Raw genomic sequence first — 22,560 nt, 5'->3', positions numbered from 1 at the left:
TGTTCTCAGGACGCTGTAAGAGCACTGTGGAAAGGGAGTTTTTTCTCCACATCCTAAAGAGCTGCAAGCAGGACAAGATGTGGTTTGTCTCCCATTGAGGGGTGGATCCAGAACCAGTGCCTTGTGCCTTCCACCTCGAGAGCAATGGAGGGCATGGCTGAGAGCAAAGGGGCCTTTCTGACATAGCTGCTTTCCGACGCTCTCTAAGCAGTGTAAAATGGTGGTGGGAAAAAGGCATGCAGTTTATCGCCTCCTAAGCATGCGGATGCTCACTCATTTGGGAATGAGCACAGTTGCTTCTGGGGAAGATGTAGGCGTTTCGTCTGAGCCGGGTTGGCAAGGTGGAAATGCGGCAGAAGCAGATGTTGCAGATTGGTGAGTTAAGGGCTGAAAACACACGGTGTTCAGCTGCCTTTGTATGAGACGTTCCCAGGACGCTGTAAGAGCACTGTGGAATGCGAGTGCTTTCCCAGCTTCCTAAAGAGCTGGAAGCAGGACAGTTGATGGCTTGTCTCCAATTGAAGGATGGAGGCAGTGCTTTGTGCCTTCCACGTCTAGAGCAATGGAGGGCACGGCTGAGAGCAAAGGGCCCTTTCTGACATAGGTGCATTCTGACACTCTCTGACCCAGTGCACAATGGCGGTTTGTAAAAAGCCTATTGTCTGCTCCTGCTAAGCATGCGGAAGCACAGTCATCTGGGCATCGTCCCCATTGCTGAAGGGGAAGATGTAGACATTTCGTCTCAGCCGTGTTGGCAAGGTGGAAATGCGGCAGGAGCAGAAGTTCCAAACCTGCGAGTTAAGCGATGAAAAGAAATGGCATAGCAGCTGCCTTTGTATGAGATGTTGCCAGGACACAGAAAGAGCACCGTTGAAAGCGAGCTCTTTCTCAGCTTCCTAAAGAGATGGAAGGAAGAAGGTCTGTGGCTTGTCGCCCCTTGAGCGGGGGAGCCAGTGCATTGTGCATTCCACGTCTAGAGCAATGAAGGGCACGGCTGAGAGCAAAGGGGTCTTTCTGAAATAGCTGCTTTCCGACACTCTCTCCAGCAGTGCACAATGGTGGTTGGAAAAAGGCGTGCAGTCTATCTCCTCCTAAGCACGTAGACGCTCAATCCTCTGGGACTCAGCCCTGTTGCTTCAGGGTAAGATGTAGGCATTTCGTCTGAGCCGGGTTGGCAAGGTGGAACTGTGGCAGAAGCGGAAGTCCTAAAGCGGCCAGTTAAGCACTGGGAATTAATGGCATTTGAGCTGCCTCTGTATGAGAGTTTCCTCGTATGCTGTAACAGCGCTGTGGAAAGCGAGTTCTTTCTCAGCTTCCTAAAGAGCTGGACTCAAGACAGTTTATGGATTGTCTCCCATTGAAGGATGGAGGCAGTGCTTTGTGCCTTCCACCTCTACAGCAATGGAGGGCGCGGCTGAGAGTAAAGGGGTCTTTCTGCCATTGCTGCTTTCTGACACTCTCCCAACCATTGCACTTCGTGGTTAGTTAAAAGCCTATTGTCTCTCTCCTCCTCAGCATGTGGAACCACAATCATATGGGCCTCATCCCCATTGCTCAAGGGGAAGATGCAGGCATTTCGTCTGAGCCGGGTGGCAATGTGGAAACGTGTAGGATGCAGATGGCCCAGACTGGCGAGTGAAGTGCTGAAAAGAAACGGCGTTCAGCCTCCTTTGTATGAGATGTTCTCAGGACGCTGTAAGAGCACTGTGGAAAAGGAGTTTTTTCTCCACATCCTAAAGAGCTGCAAGCAGGACAAGATGTGGTTTGTCTCCCATTGAGGGGTGGATCCAGAACCAGGGCCTTGTGCCTTCCACCTCGAGAGCAATGGAGGGCATGGCTGAGAGCAAAGGGGCCTTTCTGACATAGCTGCTTTCCGACGCTCTCTAAGCAGTGTAAAATGGTGGTGGGAAAAAGGCATGCAGTTTATCGCCTCCTAAGCATGTGGATGCTCACTCATTTGGGAATGAGCACAGTTGCTTCTGGGGAAGATGTAGGCGTTTCGTCTGAGCCGGGTTGGCAAGGTGGAAATGCGGCAGAAGCAGATGTTGCAGATTGGTGAGTTAAGGGCTGAAAAGACACGGTGTTCAGCTGCCTTTGTATGAGACGTTCCCAGGACGCTGTAAGAGCACTGTGGAATGCGAGTGCTTTCCCAGCTTCCTAAAGAGCTGGAAGCAGGACAGTTGATGGCTTGTCTCCAATTGAAGGATGGAGGCAGTGCTTTGTGCCTTCCACGTCTAGAGCAATGGAGGGCACGGCTGAGAGCAAAGGGCCCTTTCTGACATAGGTGCATTCTGACACTCTCTGACCCAGTGCACAATGGCGGTTTGTAAAAAGCCTATTGTCTGCTCCTGCTAAGCATGCGGAAGCACAGTCATCTGGGCATCGTCCCCATTGCTGAAGGGGAAGATGTAGACATTTCGTCTGAGCCGGTTTGGCAAGGTGGAAATGTGGCAGGAGCAGAAGTTCCAAATCTGCGAGTTAAGCGCTGAAAAGAAATGGCATAGCAGCTGCCTTTGTATGAGATGTTGCCAGGACACAGAAAGAGCACCGTTGAAAGCGAGCTCTTTCTCAGCTTCCTAAAGAGATGGAAGGAAGAAGGTCTGTGGCTTGTCGACCCTTGAGGGGGGGAGCCAGTGCATTGTGCATTCCACGTCTAGAGCAATGAAGGGCACGGCTGAGAGCAAAGGGGTCTTTCTGAAATAGCTGCTTTCCGACACTCTCTCCAGCAGTGCACAATGGTGGATGGAAAAAGGCGTGCAGTCTATCGCCTCCTAAGCACGTAGAGGCTCAATCCTCGGACTCAGCCCTGTTGCTTCAGGGTAAGATGTAGGCATTTCGTCTGAGCCGGGTTGGCAAGGTGGAATTGCGGCAGAAGCAGGAGTCCCAAAGCTGCGAGTTAAGGGCTGGGAAGAAATGCCATTTGAGCTGCCTTTGTATGAGAAGTTCCCCGGTCTGCTGTAACAGGACTGTGGAAAGCGAGTTGTTTGTCAGCTTCCTAAAGAGCTGGAGGCAAGACAGTTGATGGCTTGTCTCCAATTGAAGGATGGAGGCAGTGCTTTGTGCCTTCCACCTCTAGAGCAATGGAGGGCACGGCTGAGAGCAAAGGGCCCTTTCTGACATAGGTGCATTCTGACACTCTCTGACCCAGTGCACAATGGCGGTTTGTAAAACGCCTATTGTCTGCTCCTGCTAAGCATGTGGAAGCACAATCATGTGGGCTTCGCCCCCGTTGCTGAAGGGGAAGATGTAGACATTTCGTCTGAGCCGGGTTGGCAAGGTGGAACTGTGGCAGAAGCGGAAGTCCTAAAGCGGCCAGTTAAGCACTGGGAAGAAATGGCATTTGAGCTGCCTCTGTAGGAGAGTTTCCTCGTATGCTGTAACAGCGCTGTGGAAAGCGAGTTCTTTCTCAGCTTCCTAAAGAGCTGGACTCAAGACAGTTTATGGCTTGTCTCCCATTGAAGGATGGAGGCAGTGCTTTGTGCCTTCCACCTCTACAGCAATGGAGGGCGCGGCTGAGAGTAAAGGGGTCTTTCTGCCATTGGTGCTTTCTGACACTCTCCCAACCGTTGCACTTCGTGGTTAGTTAAAAGCCTATTGTCTCTCTCCTCCTCAGCATGTGGAACCACAATCATATGGGCCTCATCCCCATTGCTCATGGGGAAGATGTAGGCATTTCGTCTGAGCCGGGTGGCAAGGTGGAAACGTGTAGGATGCAGATGGCCTAGACTGGCGAGTTAAGAGCTGAAAAGAAACGGCGTTCAGCCTCCTTTGTATGAGATGTTCTCAGGACGCTGTAAGAGCACTGTGGAAAGGGAGTTTTTTTCTCCACATCCTAAAGAGCTGCAAGCAGGACAAGATGTGGTTTGTCTCCCATTGAGGGGTGGATCCAGAACCAGTGCCTTGTGCCTTCCACCTCGAGAGCAATGGAGGGCATGGCTGAGAGCAAAGGGGCCTTTCTGACATAGCTGCTTTCCGACGCTCTCTAAGCAGTGTAAAATGGTGGTTGGAAAACGGCATGCAGTTTATCGCCTCCTAAGCATGTGGATGCTCACTCATTTGGGAATGAGCACAGTTGCTTCTGGGGAAGATCTAGGCGTTTCGTCTGAGCCGGGTTGGCAAGGTGGAAATGCGGCAGAAGCAGATGTTGCAGATTGGTGAGTTAAGGGCTGAAAAGACACGGTGTTCAGCTGCCTTTGTATGAGACGTTCCCAGGACGCTGTAAGAGCACTGTGGAATGCGAGTGCTTTCCCAGCTTCCTAAAGAGCTGGAAACAGGACAATTGATGGCTTGTCTCCAATTGAAGGATGGAGGCAGTGCTTTGTGCCTTCCACGTCTAGAGCAATGGAGGGCACGGCTGAGAGCAAAGGGCCCTTTCTGACATAGGTGCATTCTGACACTCTCTGACCCAGTGCACAATGGCGGTTTGTTAAAAGCCTATGGTCTGCTCCTGCTAAGCATGCGGAAGCACGGTCATCTGGGCCTCGTCCCCGTTGCTGAAGGGGAAGATGTAGACATTTCGTCTGAGCCGGTCTGGCAAGGTGGAAATGCGGCAGGAGCAGAAGTTCCAAATCTGCGAGTTAAGCGCTGAAAAGAAATGGCATAGCAGCTGCCTTTGTATGAGATGTTGCCAGGACACAGAAAGAGCACCGTTGAAAGCGAGCTCTTTCTCAGCTTCCTAAAGAGATGGAAGGAAGACGGCCTGTGGCTTGTCGCCCCTTGAGGGGGGGAGCCAGTGCATTGTGCATTCCACGTCTAGAGCAATGAAGGGCACGGCTGAGAGCAAAGGGGTCTTTCTGACATAGCTGCTTTCCGACACTCTCTCCAGCAGTGCACAATGGTGGTTGGAAAAAGGCGTGCAGTCTCTCGCCTCCTAAGCACGTGGACGCTCAATCATTTGGGACTCAGCCCAGTTGCTTCAGGGGAAGATGTAGGCATTTCGTCTGAGCCGGGTTGGCAAGGTGGAATTGCGGCAGAAGCAGGAGTCCCAAAGCTGCGAGTTAAGGGCTGGGAAGAAATGCCATTTGAGCTGCCTTTGTATGAGAAGTTCCCCGGTCTGCTGTAACAGGACTGTGGAAAGCGAGTTGTTTGTCAGCTTCCTAAAGAGCTGGAGGCAAGACAGTTGATGGCTTGTCTCCAATTGAAGGATGGAGGCAGTGCTTTGTGCCTTCCACCTCTAGAGCAATGGAGGGCACGGCTGAGAGCAAAGGGCCCTTTCTGACATAGGTGCATTCTGACACTCTCTGACCCAGTGCACAATGGCGGTTTGTAAAACGCCTATTGTCTGCTCCTGCTAAGCATGTGGAAGCACAATCATGTGGGCTTCGCCCCCGTTGCTGAAGGGGAAGATGTAGACATTTCGTCTGAGCCGGGTTGGCAAGGTGGAACTGTGGCAGAAGCGGAAGTCCTAAAGCGGCCAGTTAAGCACTGGGAAGAAATGGCATTTGAGCTGCCTCTGTAGGAGAGTTTCCTCGTATGCTGTAACAGCGCTGTGGAAAGCGAGTTCTTTCTCAGCTTCCTAAAGAGCTGGACTCAAGACAGTTTATGGCTTGTCTCCCATTGAAGGATGGAGGCAGTGCTTTGTGCCTTCCACCTCTACAGCAATGGAGGGCGCGGCTGAGAGTAAAGGGGTCTTTCTGCCATTGCTGCTTTCTGACACTCTCCCAACCGTTGCACTTCGTGGTTAGTTAAAAGCCTATTGTCTCTCTCCTCCTCAGCATGTGGAACCACAATCATATGGGCCTCATCCCCATTGCTCAAGGGGAAGATGTAGGCATTTCGTCTGAGCCGGGTGGCAAGGTGGAAACGTGTAGGATGCAGATGGCCTAGACTGGCGAGTTAAGTGCTGAAAAGAAACGGCGTTCAGCCTCCTTTGTATGAGATGTTCTCAGGACGCTGTAAGAGCACTGTGGAAAGGGAGTTTTTTTCTCCACATCCTAAAGAGCTGCAAGCAGGACAAGATGTGGTTTGTCTCCCATTGAGGGGTGGATCCAGAACCAGTGCCTTGTGCCTTCCACCTCGAGAGCAATGGAGGGCATGGCTGAGAGCAAAGGGGCCTTTCTGACATAGCTGCTTTCCGACGCTCTCTAAGCAGTGTAAAATGGTGGTTGGAAAACGGCAGGCAGTTTATCGCCTCCTAAGCATGTGGATGCTCACTCATTTGGGAATGAGCACAGTTGCTTCTGGGGAAGATCTAGGCGTTTCGTCTGAGCCGGGTTGGCAAGGTGGAAATGCGGCAGAAGCAGATGTTGCAGATTGGTGAGTTAAGGGCTGAAAAGACACGGTGTTCAGCTGCCTTTGTATGAGACGTTCCCAGGACGCTGTAAGAGCACTGTGGAATGCGAGTGCTTTCCCAGCTTCCTAAAGAGCTGGAAACAGGACAATTGATGGCTTGTCTCCAATTGAAGGATGGAGGCAGTGCTTTGTGCCTTCCACGTCTAGAGCAATGGAGGGCACGGCTGAGAGCAAAGGGCCCTTTCTGACATAGGTGCATTCTGACACTCTCTGACCCAGTGCACAATGGCGGTTTGTTAAAAGCCTATGGTCTGCTCCTGCTAAGCATGCGGAAGCACGGTCATCTGGGCCTCGTCCCCGTTGCTGAAGGGGAAGATGTAGACATTTCGTCTGAGCCGGTCTGGCAAGGTGGAAATGCGGCAGGAGCAGAAGTTCCAAATCTGCGAGTTAAGCGCTGAAAAGAAATGGCATAGCAGCTGCCTTTGTATGAGATGTTGCCAGGACACAGAAAGAGCACCGTTGAAAGCGAGCTCTTTCTCAGCTTCCTAAAGAGATGGAAGGAAGACGGCCTGTGGCTTGTCGCCCCTTGAGGGGGGGAGCCAGTGCATTGTGCATTCCACGTCTAGAGCAATGAAGGGCACGGCTGAGAGCAAAGGGGTCTTTCTGACATAGCTGCTTTCCGACACTCTCTCCAGCAGTGCACAATGGTGGTTGGAAAAAGGCGTGCAGTCTCTCGCCTCCTAAGCACGTGGACGCTCAATCATTTGGGACTCAGCCCAGTTGCTTCAGGGGAAGATGTAGGCATTTCGTCTGAGCCGGGTTGGCAAGGTGGAATTGCGGCAGAAGCAGGAGTCCCAAAGCTGCGAGTTAAGGGCTGGGAAGAAATGCCATTTGAGCTGCCTTTGTATGAGAAGTTCCCCGGTCTGCTGTAACAGGACTGTGGAAAGCGAGTTGTTTGTCAGCTTCCTAAAGAGCTGGAGGCAAGACAGTTGATGGCTTGTCTCCAATTGAAGGATGGAGGCAGTGCTTTGTGCCTTCCACCTCTAGAGCAATGGAGGGCACGGCTGAGAGCAAAGGGCCCTTTCTGACATAGGTGCATTCTGACACTCTCTGACCCAGTGCACAATGGCGGTTTGTAAAACGCCTATTGTCTGCTCCTGCTAAGCATGTGGAAGCACAATCATGTGGGCTTCGCCCCCGTTGCTGAAGGGGAAGATGTAGACATTTCGTCTGAGCCGGGTTGGCAAGGTGGAACTGTGGCAGAAGCGGAAGTCCTAAAGCGGCCAGTTAAGCACTGGGAAGAAATGGCATTTGAGCTGCCTCTGTAGGAGAGTTTCCTCGTATGCTGTAACAGCGCTGTGGAAAGCGAGTTCTTTCTCAGCTTCCTAAAGAGCTGGACTCAAGACAGTTTACGGCTTGTCTCCCATTGAAGGATGGAGGCAGTGCTTTGTGCCTTCCACCTCTACAGCAATGGAGGGCGCGGCTGAGAGTAAAGGGGTCTTTCTGCCATTGCTGCTTTCTGACACTCTCCCAACCGTTGCACTTCGTGGTTAGGTAAAAGCCTATTGTCTCTCTCCTCCTCAGCATGTGGAACCACAATCATATGGGCCTCATCCCCATTGCTCAAGGGGAAGATGTAGGCATTTCGTCTGAGCCGGGTGGCAAGGTGGAAACGTGTAGGATGCAGATGGCCCAGACTGGCGAGTGAAGTGCTGAAAAGAAACGGCGTTCAGCCTCCTTTGTATGAGATGTTCTCAGGACGCTGTAAGAGCACTGTGGAAAGGGAGTTTTTTCTCCACATCCTAAAGAGCTGCAAGCAGGACAAGATGTGGTTTGTCTCCCATTGAGGGGTGGATCCAGAACCAGTGCCTTGTGCCTTCCACCTCGAGAGCAATGGAGGGCATGGCTGAGAGCAAAGGGGCCTTTCTGACATAGCTGCTTTCCGACGCTCTCTAAGCAGTGTAAAATGGTGGTTGGAAAACGGCATGCAGTTTATCGCCTCCTAAGCATGTGGATGCTCACTCATTTGGGAATGAGCACAGTTGCTTCTGGGGAAGATGTAGGCGTTTCGTCTGAGCCGGGTTGGCAAGGTGGAAATGCGGCAGAAGCAGATGTTGCAGATTGGTGAGTTAAGGGCTGAAAAGACACGGTGTTCAGCTGCCTTTGTATGAGACGTTCCCAGGACACTGTAAGAGCACTGTGGAATGCGAGTGCTTTCCCAGCTTCCTAAAGAGCTGGAAGCAAGACAATTGATGGCTTGTCTCCAATTGAAGGATGGAGGCAGTGCTTTGTGCCTTCCACGTCTAGAGCAATGGAGGGCACGGCTGAGAGCAAAGGGCCCTTTCTGACATAGGTGCATTCTGACACTCTCTGACCCAGTGCACAATGGCGGTTTGTTAAAAGCCTATGGTCTGCTCCTGCTGAGCATGCGGAAGCACGGTCATCTGGGCCTCGTCCCCGTTGCTGAAGGGGAAGATGTAGACATTTCGTCTGAGCCGGTCTGGCAAGGTGGAAATGCGGCAGGAGCAGAAGTTCCAAATCTGCGAGTTAAGCGCTGAAAAGAAATGGCATAGCAGCTGCCTTTGTATGAGATGTTGCCAGGACACAGAAAGAGCACCGTTGAAAGCGAGCTCTTTCTCAGCTTCCCAAAGAGATGGAAGGAAGAAGGTCTGTGGCTTGACGCCCCTTGAGAGGGGGAGCCAGTGCATTGTGCATTCCACGTCTAGAGCAATGAAGGGCACGGCTGAGAGCAAAGGGGTCTTTCTGACATAGATGCTTTCCGACACTCTCTCCAGCAGTGCACAATGGTGGTTGGAAAAAGGCGTGCAGTCTCTCGCCTCCTAAGCACGTGGACGCTCAATCATTTGGGACTCAGCCCAGTTGCTTCAGGGGAAGATGTAGGCATTTCGTCTGATCCGGGTTGGCAAGGTGGAATTGCGGCAGAAGCAGGAGTCCCAAAGCTGCGAGTTAAGGGCTGGGAAGAAATGCCATTTGAGCTGCCTTTGTATGAGAAGTTCCCCGGTCTGCTGTAACAGGACTGTGGAAAGCGAGTTGTTTGTCAGCTTCCTAAAGAGCTGGAGGCAAGACAGTTGATGGCTTGTCTCCAATTGAAGGATGGAGGCAGTGCTTTGTGCCTTCCACCTCTAGAGCAATGGAGGGCACGGCTGAGAGCAAAGGGCCCTTTCTGACATAGGTGCATTCTGACACTCTCTGACCCAGTGCACAATGGCGGTTTGTAAAACGCCTATTGTCTGCTCCTGCTAAGCATGTGGAAGCACAATCATGTGGGCTTCGCCCCCATTGCTGAAGGGGAAGATGTTGACATTTCGTCTGAGCCGGGTTGGCAAGGTGGAACTGTGGCAGAAGCGGAAGTCCTAAAGCGGCCAGTTAAGCACTGGGAAGAAATGGCATTTGAGCTGCCTCTGTATGAGAGTTTCCTCGTATGCTGTAACAGCGCTGTGGAAAGCGAGTTCTTTCTCAGCTTCCTAAAGGGCTGGACTCAAGACAGTTTATGGATTGTCTCCCATTGAAGGATGGAGGCAGTGCTTTGGGCCTTCCACCTCTACAGCAATGGAGGGCGCGGCTGAGAGTAAAGGGGTCTTTCTGCCATTGCTGCTTTCTGACACTCTCCCAACCATTGCACTTCGTGGTTAGTTAAAAGCCTATTGTCTCTCTCCTCCTCAGCATGTGGAACCACAATCATATGGGCCTCATCCCCATTGCTCAAGGTGAAGATGTAGGCATTTCGTCTGAGCCGGGTGGCAAGGTGGAAACGTGTAGGATGCAGATGGCCTAGACTGGCGAGTTAAGTGCTGAAAAGAAACGGCGTTCAGCCTCCTTTGTATGAGATGTTCTCAGGACGCTGTAAGAGCACTGTGGAAAGGGAGTTTTTTTCTCCACATCCTAAAGAGCTGCAAGCAGGAGAAGATGTGGTTTGTCTCCCATTGAGGGGTGGATCCAGAACCAGTGCCTTGTGCCTTCCACCTCGAGAGCAATGGAGGGCATGGCTGAGAGCAAAGGGGCCTTTCTGACATAGCTGCTTTCCGACGCTCTCTAAGCAGTGTAAAATGGTGGTTGGAAAACGGCATGCAGTTTATCGCCTCCTAAGCATGTGGATGCTCACTCATTTGGGAATGAGCACAGTTGCTTCTGGGGAAGATGTAGGCGTTTCGTCTGAGCCGGGTTGGCAAGGTGGAAATGCGGCAGAAGCAGATGTTGCAGATTGGTGAGTTAAGGGCTGAAAAGACACGGTGTTCAGCTGCCTTTGTATGAGACGTTCCCAGGACGCTTTAAGAGCACTGTGGAATGCGAGTGCTTTCCCAGCTTCCTAAAGAGCTGGAAGCAGGACAATTGATGGCTTGTCTCCAATTGAAGGATGGAGGCAGTGCTTTGTGCCTTCCACGTCTAGAGCAATGGAGGGCACGGCTGAGAGCAAAGGGCCCTTTCTGACATAGGTGCATTCTGACACTCTCTGACCCAGTGCACAATGGCGGTTTGTTAAAAGCCTATGGTCTGCTCCTGCTAAGCATGCGGAAGCACGGTCATCTGGGCCTCGTCCCCGTTGCTGAAGGGGAAGATGTAGACATTTCGTCTGAGCCGGTCTGGCAAGGTGGAAATGCGGCAGGAGCAGAAGTTCCAAATCTGCGAGTTAAGCGCTGAAAAGAAATGGCATAGCAGCTGCCTTTGTATGAGATGTTGCCAGGACACAGAAAGAGCACCGTTGAAAGCGAGCTCTTTCTCAGCTTCCTAAAGAGATGGAAGGAAGACGGTCTGTGGCTTGTCGCCCCTTGAGGGGGGGAGCCAGTGCATTGTGCATTCCACGTCTAGAGCAATGAAGGGCACGGCTGAGAGCAAAGGGGTCTTTCTGACATAGCTGCTTTCCGACACTCTCTCCAGCAGTGCACAATGGTGGTTGGAAAAAGGCGTGCAGTCTCTCGCCTCCTAAGCACGTGGACGCTCAATCATTTGGGACTCAGCCCAGTTGCTTCAGGGGAAGATGTAGGCATTTCGTCTGATCCGGGTTGGCAAGGTGGAATTGCGGCAGAAGCAGGAGTCCCAAAGCTGCGAGTTAAGGGCTGGGAAGAAATGCCATTTGAGCTGCCTTTGTATGAGAAGTTCCCCGGTCTGCTGTAACAGGACTGTGGAAAGCGAGTTGTTTGTCAGCTTCCTAAAGAGCTGGAGGCAAGACAGTTGATGGCTTGTCTCCAATTGAAGGATGGAGGCAGTGCTTTGTGCCTTCCACCTCTAGAGCAATGGAGGGCACGGCTGAGAGCAAAGGGCCCTTTCTGACATAGGTGCATTCTGACACTCTCTGACCCAGTGCACAATGGCGGTTTGTAAAACGCCTATTGTCTGCTCCTGCTAAGCATGTGGAAGCACAATCATGTGGGCTTCGCCCCCGTTGCTGAAGGGGAAGATGTAGACATTTCGTCTGAGCCGGGTTGGCAAGGTGGAACTGTGGCAGAAGCGGAAGTCCTAAAGCGGCCAGTTAAGCACTGGGAAGAAATGGCATTTGAGCTGCCTCTGTATGAGAGTTTCCTCGTATGCTGTAACAGCGCTGTGGAAAGCGAGTTCTTTCTCAGCTTCCTAAAGAGCTGGACACAAGACAGTTTATGGATTGTCTCCCATTGAAGGATGGAGGCAGTGCTTTGTGCCTTCCACCTCTACAGCAATGGAGGGCGCGGCTGAGAGTAAAGGGGTCTTTCTGCCATTGGTGCTTTCTGACACTCTCCCAACCGTTGCACTTCGTGGTTAGTTAAAAGCCTATTGTCTCTCTCCTCCTCAGCATGTGGAACCACAATCATATGGGCCTCATCCCCATTGCTCAAGGGGAAGATGTAGGCATTTCGTCTGAGCCGGGTGGCAAGGTGGAAACGTGTAGGATGCAGATGGCCTAGACTGGCGAGTTAAGTGCTGAAAAGAAACGGCGTTCAGCCTCCTTTGTATGAGATGTTCTCAGGACGCTGTAAGAGCACTGTGGAAAGGGAGTTTTTTTCTCCACATCCTAAAGAGCTGCAAGCAGGACAAGATGTGGTTTGTCTCCCATTGAGGGGTGGATCCAGAACCAGTGCCTTGTGCCTTCCACCTCGAGAGCAATGGAGGGCATGGCTGAGAGCAAAAGGGCCTTTCTGACATAGCTGCTTTCCGACGCTCTCTAAGCAGTGTAAAATGGTGGTTGGAAAACGGCATGCAGTTTATCGCCTCCTAAGCATGTGGATGCTCACTCATTTGGGAATGAGCACAGTTGCTTCTGGGGAAGATGTAGGCGTTTCGTCTGAGCCGGGTTGGCAAGGTGGAAATGCGGCAGAAGCAGATGTTGCAGATTGGTGAGTTAAGGGCTGAAAAGACACGGTGTTCAGCTGCCTTTGTATGAGACGTTCCCAGGACGCTGTAAGAGCACTGTGGAATGCGAGTGCTTTCCCAGCTTCCTAAAGAGCTGGAAGCAAGACAATTGATGGCTTGTCTCCAATTGAAGGATGGAGGCAGTGCTTTGTGCCTTCCACGTCTAGAGCAATGGAGGGCACGGCTGAGAGCAAAGGGCGCTTTCTGACATAGGTGCATTCTGACACTCTCTGACCCAGTGCACAATGGCGGTTTGTTAAAAGCCTATGGTCTGCTCCTGCTAAGCATGCGGAAGCACGGTCATCTGGGCCTCGTCCCCGTTGCTGAAGGGGAAGATGTAGACATTTCGTCTGAGCCGGTCTGGCAAGGTGGAAATGCGGCAGGAGCAGAAGTTCCAAATCTGCGAGTTAAGCGCTGAAAAGAAATGGCATAGCAGCTGCCTTTGTATGAGATGTTGCCAGGACACAGAAAGAGCACCGTTGAAAGCGAGCTCTTTCTCAGCTTCCTAATGAGATGGAAGGAAGACGGTCTGTGGCTTGTCGCCCCTTGAGGGGGGGAGCCAGTGCATTGTGCATTCCACGTCTAGAGCAATGAAGGGCACGGCTGAGAGCAAAGGGGTCTTTCTGACATAGCTGCTTTCCGACACTCTCTCCAGCAGTGCACAATGGTGGTTGGAAAAAGGCGTGCAGTCTCTCGCCTCCTAAGCACGTGGACGCTCAATCATTTGGGACTCAGCCCAGTTGCTTCAGGGGAAGATGTAGGCATTTCGTCTGAGCCGGGTTGGCAAGGTGGAATTGCGGCAGAAGCAGGAGTCCCAAAGCTGCGAGTTAAGGGCTGGGAAGAAATGCCATTTGAGCTGCCTTTGTATGAGAAGTTCCCCGGTCTGCTGTAACAGGACTGTGGAAAGCGAGTTGTTTGTCAGCTTCCTAAAGAGCTGGAGGCAAGACAGTTGATGGCTTGTCTCCAATTGAAGGATGGAGGCAGTGCTTTGTGCCTTCCACCTCTAGAGCAATGGAGGGCACGGCTGAGAGCAAAGGGCCCTTTCTGACATAGGTGCATTCTGACACTCTCTGACCCAGTGCACAATGGCGGTTTGTAAAACGCCTATTGTCTGCTCCTGCTAAGCATGTGGAAGCACAATCATGTGGGCTTCGCCCCCGTTGCTGAAGGGGAAGATGTAGACATTTCGTCTGAGCCGGGTTGGCAAGGTGGAACTGTGGCAGAAGCGGAAGTCCTAAAGCGGCCAGTTAAGCACTGGGAAGAAATGGCATTTGAGCTGCCTCTGTAGGAGAGTTTCCTCGTATGCTGTAACAGCGCTGTGGAAAGCGAGTTCTTTCTCAGCTTCCTAAAGAGCTGGACTCAAGACAGTTTATGGCTTGTCTCCCATTGAAGGATGGAGGCAGTGCTTTGTGCCTTCCACCTCTACAGCAATGGAGGGCGCGGCTGAGAGTAAAGGGGTCTTTCTGCCATTGCTGCTTTCTGACACTCTCCCAACCATTGCACTTCGTGGTTAGTTAAAAGCCTATTGTCTCTCTCCTCCTCAGCATGTGGAACCACAATCATATGGGCCTCATCCCCATTGCTCAAGGTGAAGATGTAGGCATTTCGTCTGAGCCGGGTGGCAAGGTGGAAACGTGTAGGATGCAGATGGCCTAGACTGGCGAGTTAAGTGCTGAAAAGAAACGGCATTCAGCCTCCTTTGTATGAGATGTTCTCAGGACGCTGTAAGAGCACTGTGGAAAGGGAGTTTTTTTCTCCACATCCTAAAGAGCTGCAAGCAGGAGAAGATGTGGTTTGTCTCCCATTGAGGGGTGGATCCAGAACCAGTGCCTTGTGCCTTCCACCTCGAGAGCAATGGAGGGCATGGCTGAGAGCAAAGGGGCCTTTCTGACATAGCTGCTTTCCGACGCTCTCTAAGCAGTGTAAAATGGTGGTTGGAAAACGGCATGCAGTTTATCGCCTCCTAAGCATGTGGATGCTCACTCATTTGGGAATGAGCACAGTTGCTTCTGGGGAAGATGTAGGCGTTTCGTCTGAGCCGGGTTGGCAAGGTGGAAATGCGGCAGAAGCAGATGTTGCAGATTGGTGAGTTAAGGGCTGAAAAGACACGGTGTTCAGCTGCCTTTGTATGAGACGTTCCCAGGACGCTTTAAGAGCACTGTGGAATGCGAGTGCTTTCCCAGCTTCCTAAAGAGCTGGAAGCAGGACAATTGATGGCTTGTCTCCAATTGAAGGATGGAGGCAGTGCTTTGTGCCTTCCACGTCTAGAGCAATGGAGGGCACGGCTGAGAGCAAAGGGCCCTTTCTGACATAGGTGCATTCTGACACTCTCTGACCCAGTGCACAATGGCGGTTTGTTAAAAGCCTATGGTCTGCTCCTGCTAAGCATGCGGAAGCACGGTCATCTGGGCCTCGTCCCCGTTGCTGAAGGGGAAGATGTAGACATTTCGTCTGAGCCGGTCTGGCAAGGTGGAAATGCGGCAGGAGCAGAAGTTCCAAATCTGCGAGTTAAGCGCTGAAAAGAAATGGCATAGCAGCTGCCTTTGTATGAGATGTTGCCAGGACACAGAAAGAGCACCGTTGAAAGCGAGCTCTTTCTCAGCTTCCTAAAGAGATGGAAGGAAGACGGTCTGTGGCTTGTCGCCCCTTGAGGGGGGGAGCCAGTGCATTGTGCATTCCACGTCTAGAGCAATGAAGGGCACGGCTGAGAGCAAAGGGGTCTTTCTGACATAGCTGCTTTCCGACACTCTCTCCAGCAGTGCACAATGGTGGTTGGAAAAAGGCGTGCAGTCTCTCGCCTCCTAAGCACGTGGACGCTCAATCATTTGGGACTCAGCCCAGTTGCTTCAGGGGAAGATGTAGGCATTTCGTCTGATCCGGGTTGGCAAGGTGGAATTGCGGCAGAAGCAGGAGTCCCAAAGCTGCGAGTTAAGGGCTGGGAAGAAATGCCATTTGAGCTGCCTTTGTATGAGAAGTTCCCCGGTCTGCTGTAACAGGACTGTGGAAAGCGAGTTGTTTGTCAGCTTCCTAAAGAGCTGGAGGCAAGACAGTTGATGGCTTGTCTCCAATTGAAGGATGGAGGCAGTGCTTTGTGCCTTCCACCTCTAGAGCAATGGAGGGCACGGCTGAGAGCAAAGGGCCCTTTCTGACATAGGTGCATTCTGACACTCTCTGACCCAGTGCACAATGGCGGTTTGTAAAACGCCTATTGTCTGCTCCTGCTAAGCATGTGGAAGCACAATCATGTGGGCTTCGCCCCCGTTGCTGAAGGGGAAGATGTAGACATTTCGTCTGAGCCGGGTTGGCAAGGTGGAACTGTGGCAGAAGCGGAAGTCCTAAAGCGGCCAGTTAAGCACTGGGAAGAAATGGCATTTGAGCTGCCTCTGTATGAGAGTTTCCTCGTATGCTGTAACAGCGCTGTGGAAAGCGAGTTCTTTCTCAGCTTCCTAAAGAGCTGGACACAAGACAGTTTATGGATTGTCTCCCATTGAAGGATGGAGGCAGTGCTTTGTGCCTTCCACCTCTACAGCAATGGAGGGCGCGGCTGAGAGTAAAGGGGTCTTTCTGCCATTGGTGCTTTCTGACACTCTCCCAACCGTTGCACTTCGTGGTTAGTTAAAAGCCTATTGTCTCTCTCCTCCTCAGCATGTGGAACCACAATCATATGGGCCTCATCCCCATTGCTCAAGGGGAAGATGTAGGCATTTCGTCTGAGCCGGGTGGCAAGGTGGAAACGTGTAGGATGCAGATGGCCTAGACTGGCGAGTTAAGTGCTGAAAAGAAACGGCGTTCAGCCTCCTTTGTATGAGATGTTCTCAGGACGCTGTAAGAGCACTGTGGAAAGGGAGTTTTTTTCTCCACATCCTAAAGAGCTGCAAGCAGGACAAGATGTGGTTTGTCTCCCATTGAGGGGTGGATCCAGAACCAGTGCCTTGTGCCTTCCACCTCGAGAGCAATGGAGGGCATGGCTGAGAGCAAAAGGGCCTTTCTGACATAGCTGCTTTCCGACGCTCTCTAAGCAGTGTAAAATGGTGGTTGGAAAACGGCATGCAGTTTATCGCCTCCTAAGCATGTGGATGCTCACTCATTTGGGAATGAGCACAGTTGCTTCTGGGGAAGATGTAGGCGTTTCGTCTGAGCCGGGTTGGCAAGGTGGAAATGCGGCAGAAGCAGATGTTGCAGATTGGTGAGTTAAGGGCTGAAAAGACACGGTGTTCAGCTGCCTTTGTATGAGACGTTCCCAGGACGCTGTAAGAGCACTGTGGAATGCGAGTGCTTTCCCAGCTTCCTAAAGAGCTGGAAGCAAGACAATTGATGGCTTGTCTCCAATTGAAGGATGGAGGCAGTGCTTTGTGCCTTCCACGTCTAGAGCAATGGAGGGCACGGCTGAGAGCAAAGGGCGCTTTCTGACATAGGTGCATTCTGACACTCTCTGACCCAGTGCACAATGGCGGTTTGTTAAAAGCCTATGGTCTGCTCCTGCTAAGCATGCGGAAGCACGGTCATCTGGGCCTCGTCCCCGTTGCTGAAGGGGAAGATGTAGACATTTCGTCTGAGCCGGTCTGGCAAGGTGGAAATGCGGCAGGAGCAGAAGTTCCAAATCTGCGAGTTAAGCGCTGAAAAGAAATGGCATAGCAGCTGCCTTTGTATGAGATGTTGCCAGGACACAGAAAGAGCACCGTTGAAAGCGAGCTCTTTCTCAGCTTCCTAATGAGATGGAAGGAAGACGGTCTGTGGCTTGTCGCCCCTTGAGGGGGGGAGCCAGTGCATTGTGCATTCCACGTCTAGAGCAATGAAGGGCACGGCTGAGAGCAAAGGGGTCTTTCTGACATAGCTGCTTTCCGACACTCTCTCCAGCAGTGCACAATGGTGGTTGGAAAAAGGCGTGCAGTCTCTCGCCTCCTAAGCACGTGGACGCTCAATCATTTGGGACTCAGCCCAGTTGCTTCAGGGGAAGATGTAGGCATTTCGTCTGAGCCGGGTTGGCAAGGTGGAATTGCGGCAGAAGCAGGAGTCCCAAAGCTGCGAGTTAAGGGCTGGGAAGAAATGCCATTTGAGCTGCCTTTGTATGAGAAGTTCCCCGGTCTGCTGTAACAGGACTGTGGAAAGCGAGTTGTTTGTCAGCTTCCTAAAGAGCTGGAGGCAAGACAGTTGATGGCTTGTCTCCAATTGAAGGATGGAGGCAGTGCTTTGTGCCTTCCACCTCTAGAGCAATGGAGGGCACGGCTGAGAGCAAAGGGCCCTTTCTGACATAGGTGCATTCTGACACTCTCTGACCCAGTGCACAATGGCGGTTTGTAAAACGCCTATTGTCTGCTCCTGCTAAGCATGTGGAAGCACAATCATGTGGGCTTCGCCCCCGTTGCTGAAGGGGAAGATGTAGACATTTCGTCTGAGCCGGGTTGGCAAGGTGGAACTGTGGCAGAAGCGGAAGTCCTAAAGCGGCCAGTTAAGCACTGGGAAGAAATGGCATTTGAGCTGCCTCTGTAGGAGAGTTTCCTCGTATGCTGTAACAGCGCTGTGGAAAGCGAGTTCTTTCTCAGCTTCCTAAAGAGCTGGACTCAAGACAGTTTATGGCTTGTCTCCCATTGAAGGATGGAGGCAGTGCTTTGTGCCTTCCACCTCTACAGCAATGGAGGGCGCGGCTGAGAGTAAAGGGGTCTTTCTGCCATTGCTGCTTTCTGACACTCTCCCAACCGTTGCACTTCGTGGTTAGTTAAAAGCCTATTGTCTCTCTCCTCCTCAGCATGTGGAACCACAATCATATGGGCCTCATCCCCATTGCTCAAGGTGAAGATGTAGGCATTTCGTCTGAGCCGGGTGGCAAGGTGGAAACGTGTAGGATGCAGATGGCCTAGACTGGCGAGTTAAGTGCTGAAAAGAAACGGCATTCAGCCTCCTTTGTATGAGATGTTCTCAGGACGCTGTAAGAGCACTGTGGAAAGGGAGTTTTTTTCTCCACATCCTAAAGAGCTGCAAGCAGGACAAGATGTGGTTTGTCTCCCATTGAGGGGTGGATCCAGAACCAGTGCCTTGTGCCTTCCACCTCGAGAGCAATGGAGGGCATGGCTGAGAGCAAAGGGGCCTTTCTGACATAGCTGCTTTCCGACGCTCTCTAAGCAGTGTAAAATGGTGGTTGGAAAACGGCAGGCAGTTTATCGCCTCCTAAGCATGTGGATGCTCACTCATTTGGGAATGAGCACAGTTGCTTCTGGGGAAGATCTAGGCGTTTCGTCTGAGCCGGGTTGGCAAGGTGGAAATGCGGCAGAAGCAGATGTTGCAGATTGGTGAGTTAAGGGCTGAAAAGACACGGTGTTCAGCTGCCTTTGTATGAGACGTTCCCAGGACGCTGTAAGAGCACTGTGGAATGCGAGTGCTTTCCCAGCTTCCTAAAGAGCTGGAAGCAAGACAATTGATGGCTTGTCTCCAATTGAAGGATGGAGGCAGTGCTTTGTGCCTTCCACGTCTAGAGCAATGGAGGGCACGGCTGAGAGCAAAGGGCCCTTTCTGACATAGGTGCATTCTGACACTCTCTGACCCAGTGCACAATGGCGGTTTGTTAAAAGCCTATGGTCTGCTCCTGCTAAGCATGCGGAAGCACGGTCATCTGGGCCTCGTCCCCGTTGCTGAAGGGGAAGATGTAGACATTTCGTCTGAGCCGGTCTGGCAAGGTGGAAATGCGGCAGGAGCAGAAGTTCCAAATCTGCGAGTTAAGCGCTGAAAAGAAATGGCATAGCAGCTGCCTTTGTATGAGATGTTGCCAGGACACAGAAAGAGCACCGTTGAAAGCGAGCTCTTCCTCAGCTTCCTAAAGAGATGGAAGGAAGACGGTCTGTGGCTTGTCGCCCCTTGAGGGGGGGAGCCAGTGCATTGTGCATTCCACGTCTAGAGCAATGAAGGGCACGGCTGAGAGCAAAGGGGTCTTTCTGACATAGCTGCTTTCCGACACTCTCTCCAGCAGTGCACAATGGTGGTTGGAAAAAGGCGTGCAGTCTCTCGCCTCCTAAGCACGTGGACGCTCAATCATTTGGGACTCAGCCCAGTTGCTTCAGGGGAAGATGTAGGCATTTCGTCTGAGCCGGGTTGGCAAGGTGGAATTGCGGCAGAAGCAGGAGTCCCAAAGCTGCGAGTTAAGGGCTGGGAAGAAATGCCATTTGAGCTGCTTTTGTATGAGAAGTTCCCCGGTCTGCTGTAACAGGACTGTGGAAAGCGAGTTGTTTGTCAGCTTCCTAAAGAGCTGGAGGCAAGACAGTTGATGGCTTGTCTCCAATTGAAGGATGGAGGCAGTGCTTTGTGCCTTCCACCTCTAGAGCAATGGAGGGCACGGCTGAGAGCAAAGGGCCCTTTCTGACATAGGTGCATTCTGACACTCTCTGACCCAGTGCACAATGGCGGTTTGTAAAACGCCTATTGTCTGCTCCTGCTAAGCATGTGGAAGCACAATCATGTGGGCTTCGCCCCCGTTGCTGAAGGGGAAGATGTAGACATTTCGTCTGAGCCGGGTTGGCAAGGTGGAACTGTGGCAGAAGCGGAAGTCCTAAAGCGGCCAGTTAAGCACTGGGAAGAAATGGCATTTGAGCTGCCTCTGTAGGAGAGTTTCCTCGTATGCTGTAACAGCGCTGTGGAAAGCGAGTTCTTTCTCAGCTTCCTAAAGAGCTGGACTCAAGAGAGTTTACGGCTTGTCTCCCATTGAAGGATGGAGGCAGTGCTTTGTGCCTTCCACCTCTACAGCAATGGAGGGCGCGGCTGAGAGTAAAGGGGTCTTTCTGCCATTGCTGCTTTCTGACACTCTCCCAAACGTTGCACTTCGTGGTTAGTTAAAAGCCTATTGTCTCTCTCCTCCTCAGCATGTGGAACCACAATCATATGGGCCTCATCCCCATTGCTCAAGGGGAAGATGTAGGCATTTCGTCTGAGCCGGGTGGCAAGGTGGAAACGTGTAGGATGCAGATGGCCCAGACTGGCGAGTGAAGTGCTGAAAAGAAACGGCGTTCAGCCTCCTTTGTATGAGATGTTCTCAGGACGCTGTAAGAGCACTGTGGAAAGGGAGTTTTTTCTCCACATCCTAAAGAGCTGCAAGCAGGAGAAGATGTGGTTTGTCTCCCATTGAGGGGTGGATCCAGAACCAGTGCCTTGTGCCTTCCACCTCGAGAGCAATGGAGGGCATGGCTGAGAGCAAAGGGGCCTTTCTGACATAGCTGCTTTCCGACGCTCTCTAAGCAGTGTAAAATGGTGGTTGGAAAACGGCATGCAGTTTATCGCCTCCTAAGCATGTGGATGCTCACTCATTTGGGAATGAGCACAGTTGCTTCTGGGGAAGATGTAGGCGTTTCGTCTGAGCCGGGTTGGCAAGGTGGAAATGCGGCAGAAGCAGATGTTGCAGATTGGTGAGTTAAGGGCTGAAAAGACACGGTGTTCAGCTGCCTTTGTATGAGACGTTCCCAGGACGCTGTAAGAGCACTGTGGAATGCGAGTGCTTTCCCAGCTTCCTAAAGAGCTGGAAGCAAGACAATTGATGGCTTGTCTCCAATTGAAGGATGGAGGCAGTGCTTTGTGCCTTCCACGTCTAGAGCAATGGAGGGCACGGCTGAGAGCAAAGGGCCCTTTCTGACATAGGTGCATTCTGACACTCTCTGACCCAGTGCACAATGGCGGTTTGTTAAAAGCCTATGGTCTGCTCCTGCTAAGCATGCGGAAGCACGGTCATCTGGGCCTCGTCCCCGTTGCTGAAGGGGAAGATGTAGACATTTCGTCTGAGCCGGTCTGGCAAGGTGGAAATGCGGCAGGAGCAGAAGTTCCAAATCTGCGAGTTAAGCGCTGAAAAGAAATGGCATAGCAGCTGCCTTTGTATGAGATGTTGCCAGGACACAGAAAGAGCACCGTTGAAAGCGAGCTCTTTCTCAGCTTCCCAAAGAGATGGAAGGAAGAAGGTCTGTGGCTTGACGCCCCTTGAGAGGGGGAGCCAGTGCATTGTGCATTCCACGTCTAGAGCAATGAAGGGCACGGCTGAGAGCAAAGGGGTCTATGTGACATAGATGCTTTCCGACACTCTCTCCAGCAGTGCACAATGGTGGTTGGAAAAAGGCGTGCAGTCTATCTCCTCCTAAGCACGTAGACGCTCAATCCTCTGGGACTCAGCCCTGTTGCTTCAGGGTAAGATGTAGGCATTTCGTCTGAGTCGGGTTGGCAAGGTGGAACTGTGGCAGAAGCGGAAGTCCTAAAGCGGCCAGTTAAGCACTGGGAATTAATGGCATTTGAGCTGCCTCTGTATGAGAGTTTCCTCGTATGCTGTAACAGCGCTGTGGAAAGCGAGTTCTTTCTCAGCTTCCTAAAGAGCTGGACTCAAGACAGTTTATGGATTGTCTCCCATTGAAGGATGGAGGCAGTGCTTTGGGCCTTCCACCTCTACAGCAATGGAGGGCGCGGCTGAGAGTAAAGGGGTCTTTCTGCCATTGCTGCTTTCTGACACTCTCCCAACCATTGCACTTCGTGGTTAGTTAAAAGCCTATTGTCTCTCTCCTCCTCAGCATGTGGAACCACAATCATATGGGCCTCATCCCCATTGCTCAAGGGGAAGATGTAGGCATTTCGTCTGAGCCGGGTGGCAAGGTGGAAACGTGTAGGATGCAGATGGCCCAGACTGGCGAGTGAAGTGCTGAAAAGAAACGGCGTTCAGCCTCCTTTGTATGAGATGTTCTCAGGACGCTGTAAGAGCACTGTGGAAAGGGAGTTTTTTCTCCACATCCTAAAGAGCTGCAAGCAGGACAAGATGTGGTTTGTCTCCCATTGAGGGGTGGATCCAGAACCAGTGCCTTGTGCCTTCCACCTCGAGAGCAATGGAGGGCATGGCTGAGAGCAAAGGGGCCTTTCTGACATAGCTGCTTTCCGACGCTCTCTAAGCAGTGTAAAATGGTGGTGGGCAAAAGGCATGCAGTTTATCGCCTCCTAAGCATGTGGATGCTCACTCATTTGGGAATGAGCACAGTC

Source organism: Equus caballus, chromosome 2 (assembly GCF_041296265.1).
Source record: "Equus caballus isolate H_3958 breed thoroughbred chromosome 2, TB-T2T, whole genome shotgun sequence".
In the NCBI taxonomy this organism is placed as follows: Eukaryota; Metazoa; Chordata; class Mammalia; order Perissodactyla; family Equidae; genus Equus; species Equus caballus.
The sequence above is the reverse complement of the archived record's forward strand: the minus strand, read 5'-3'. Positions refer to the sequence as shown.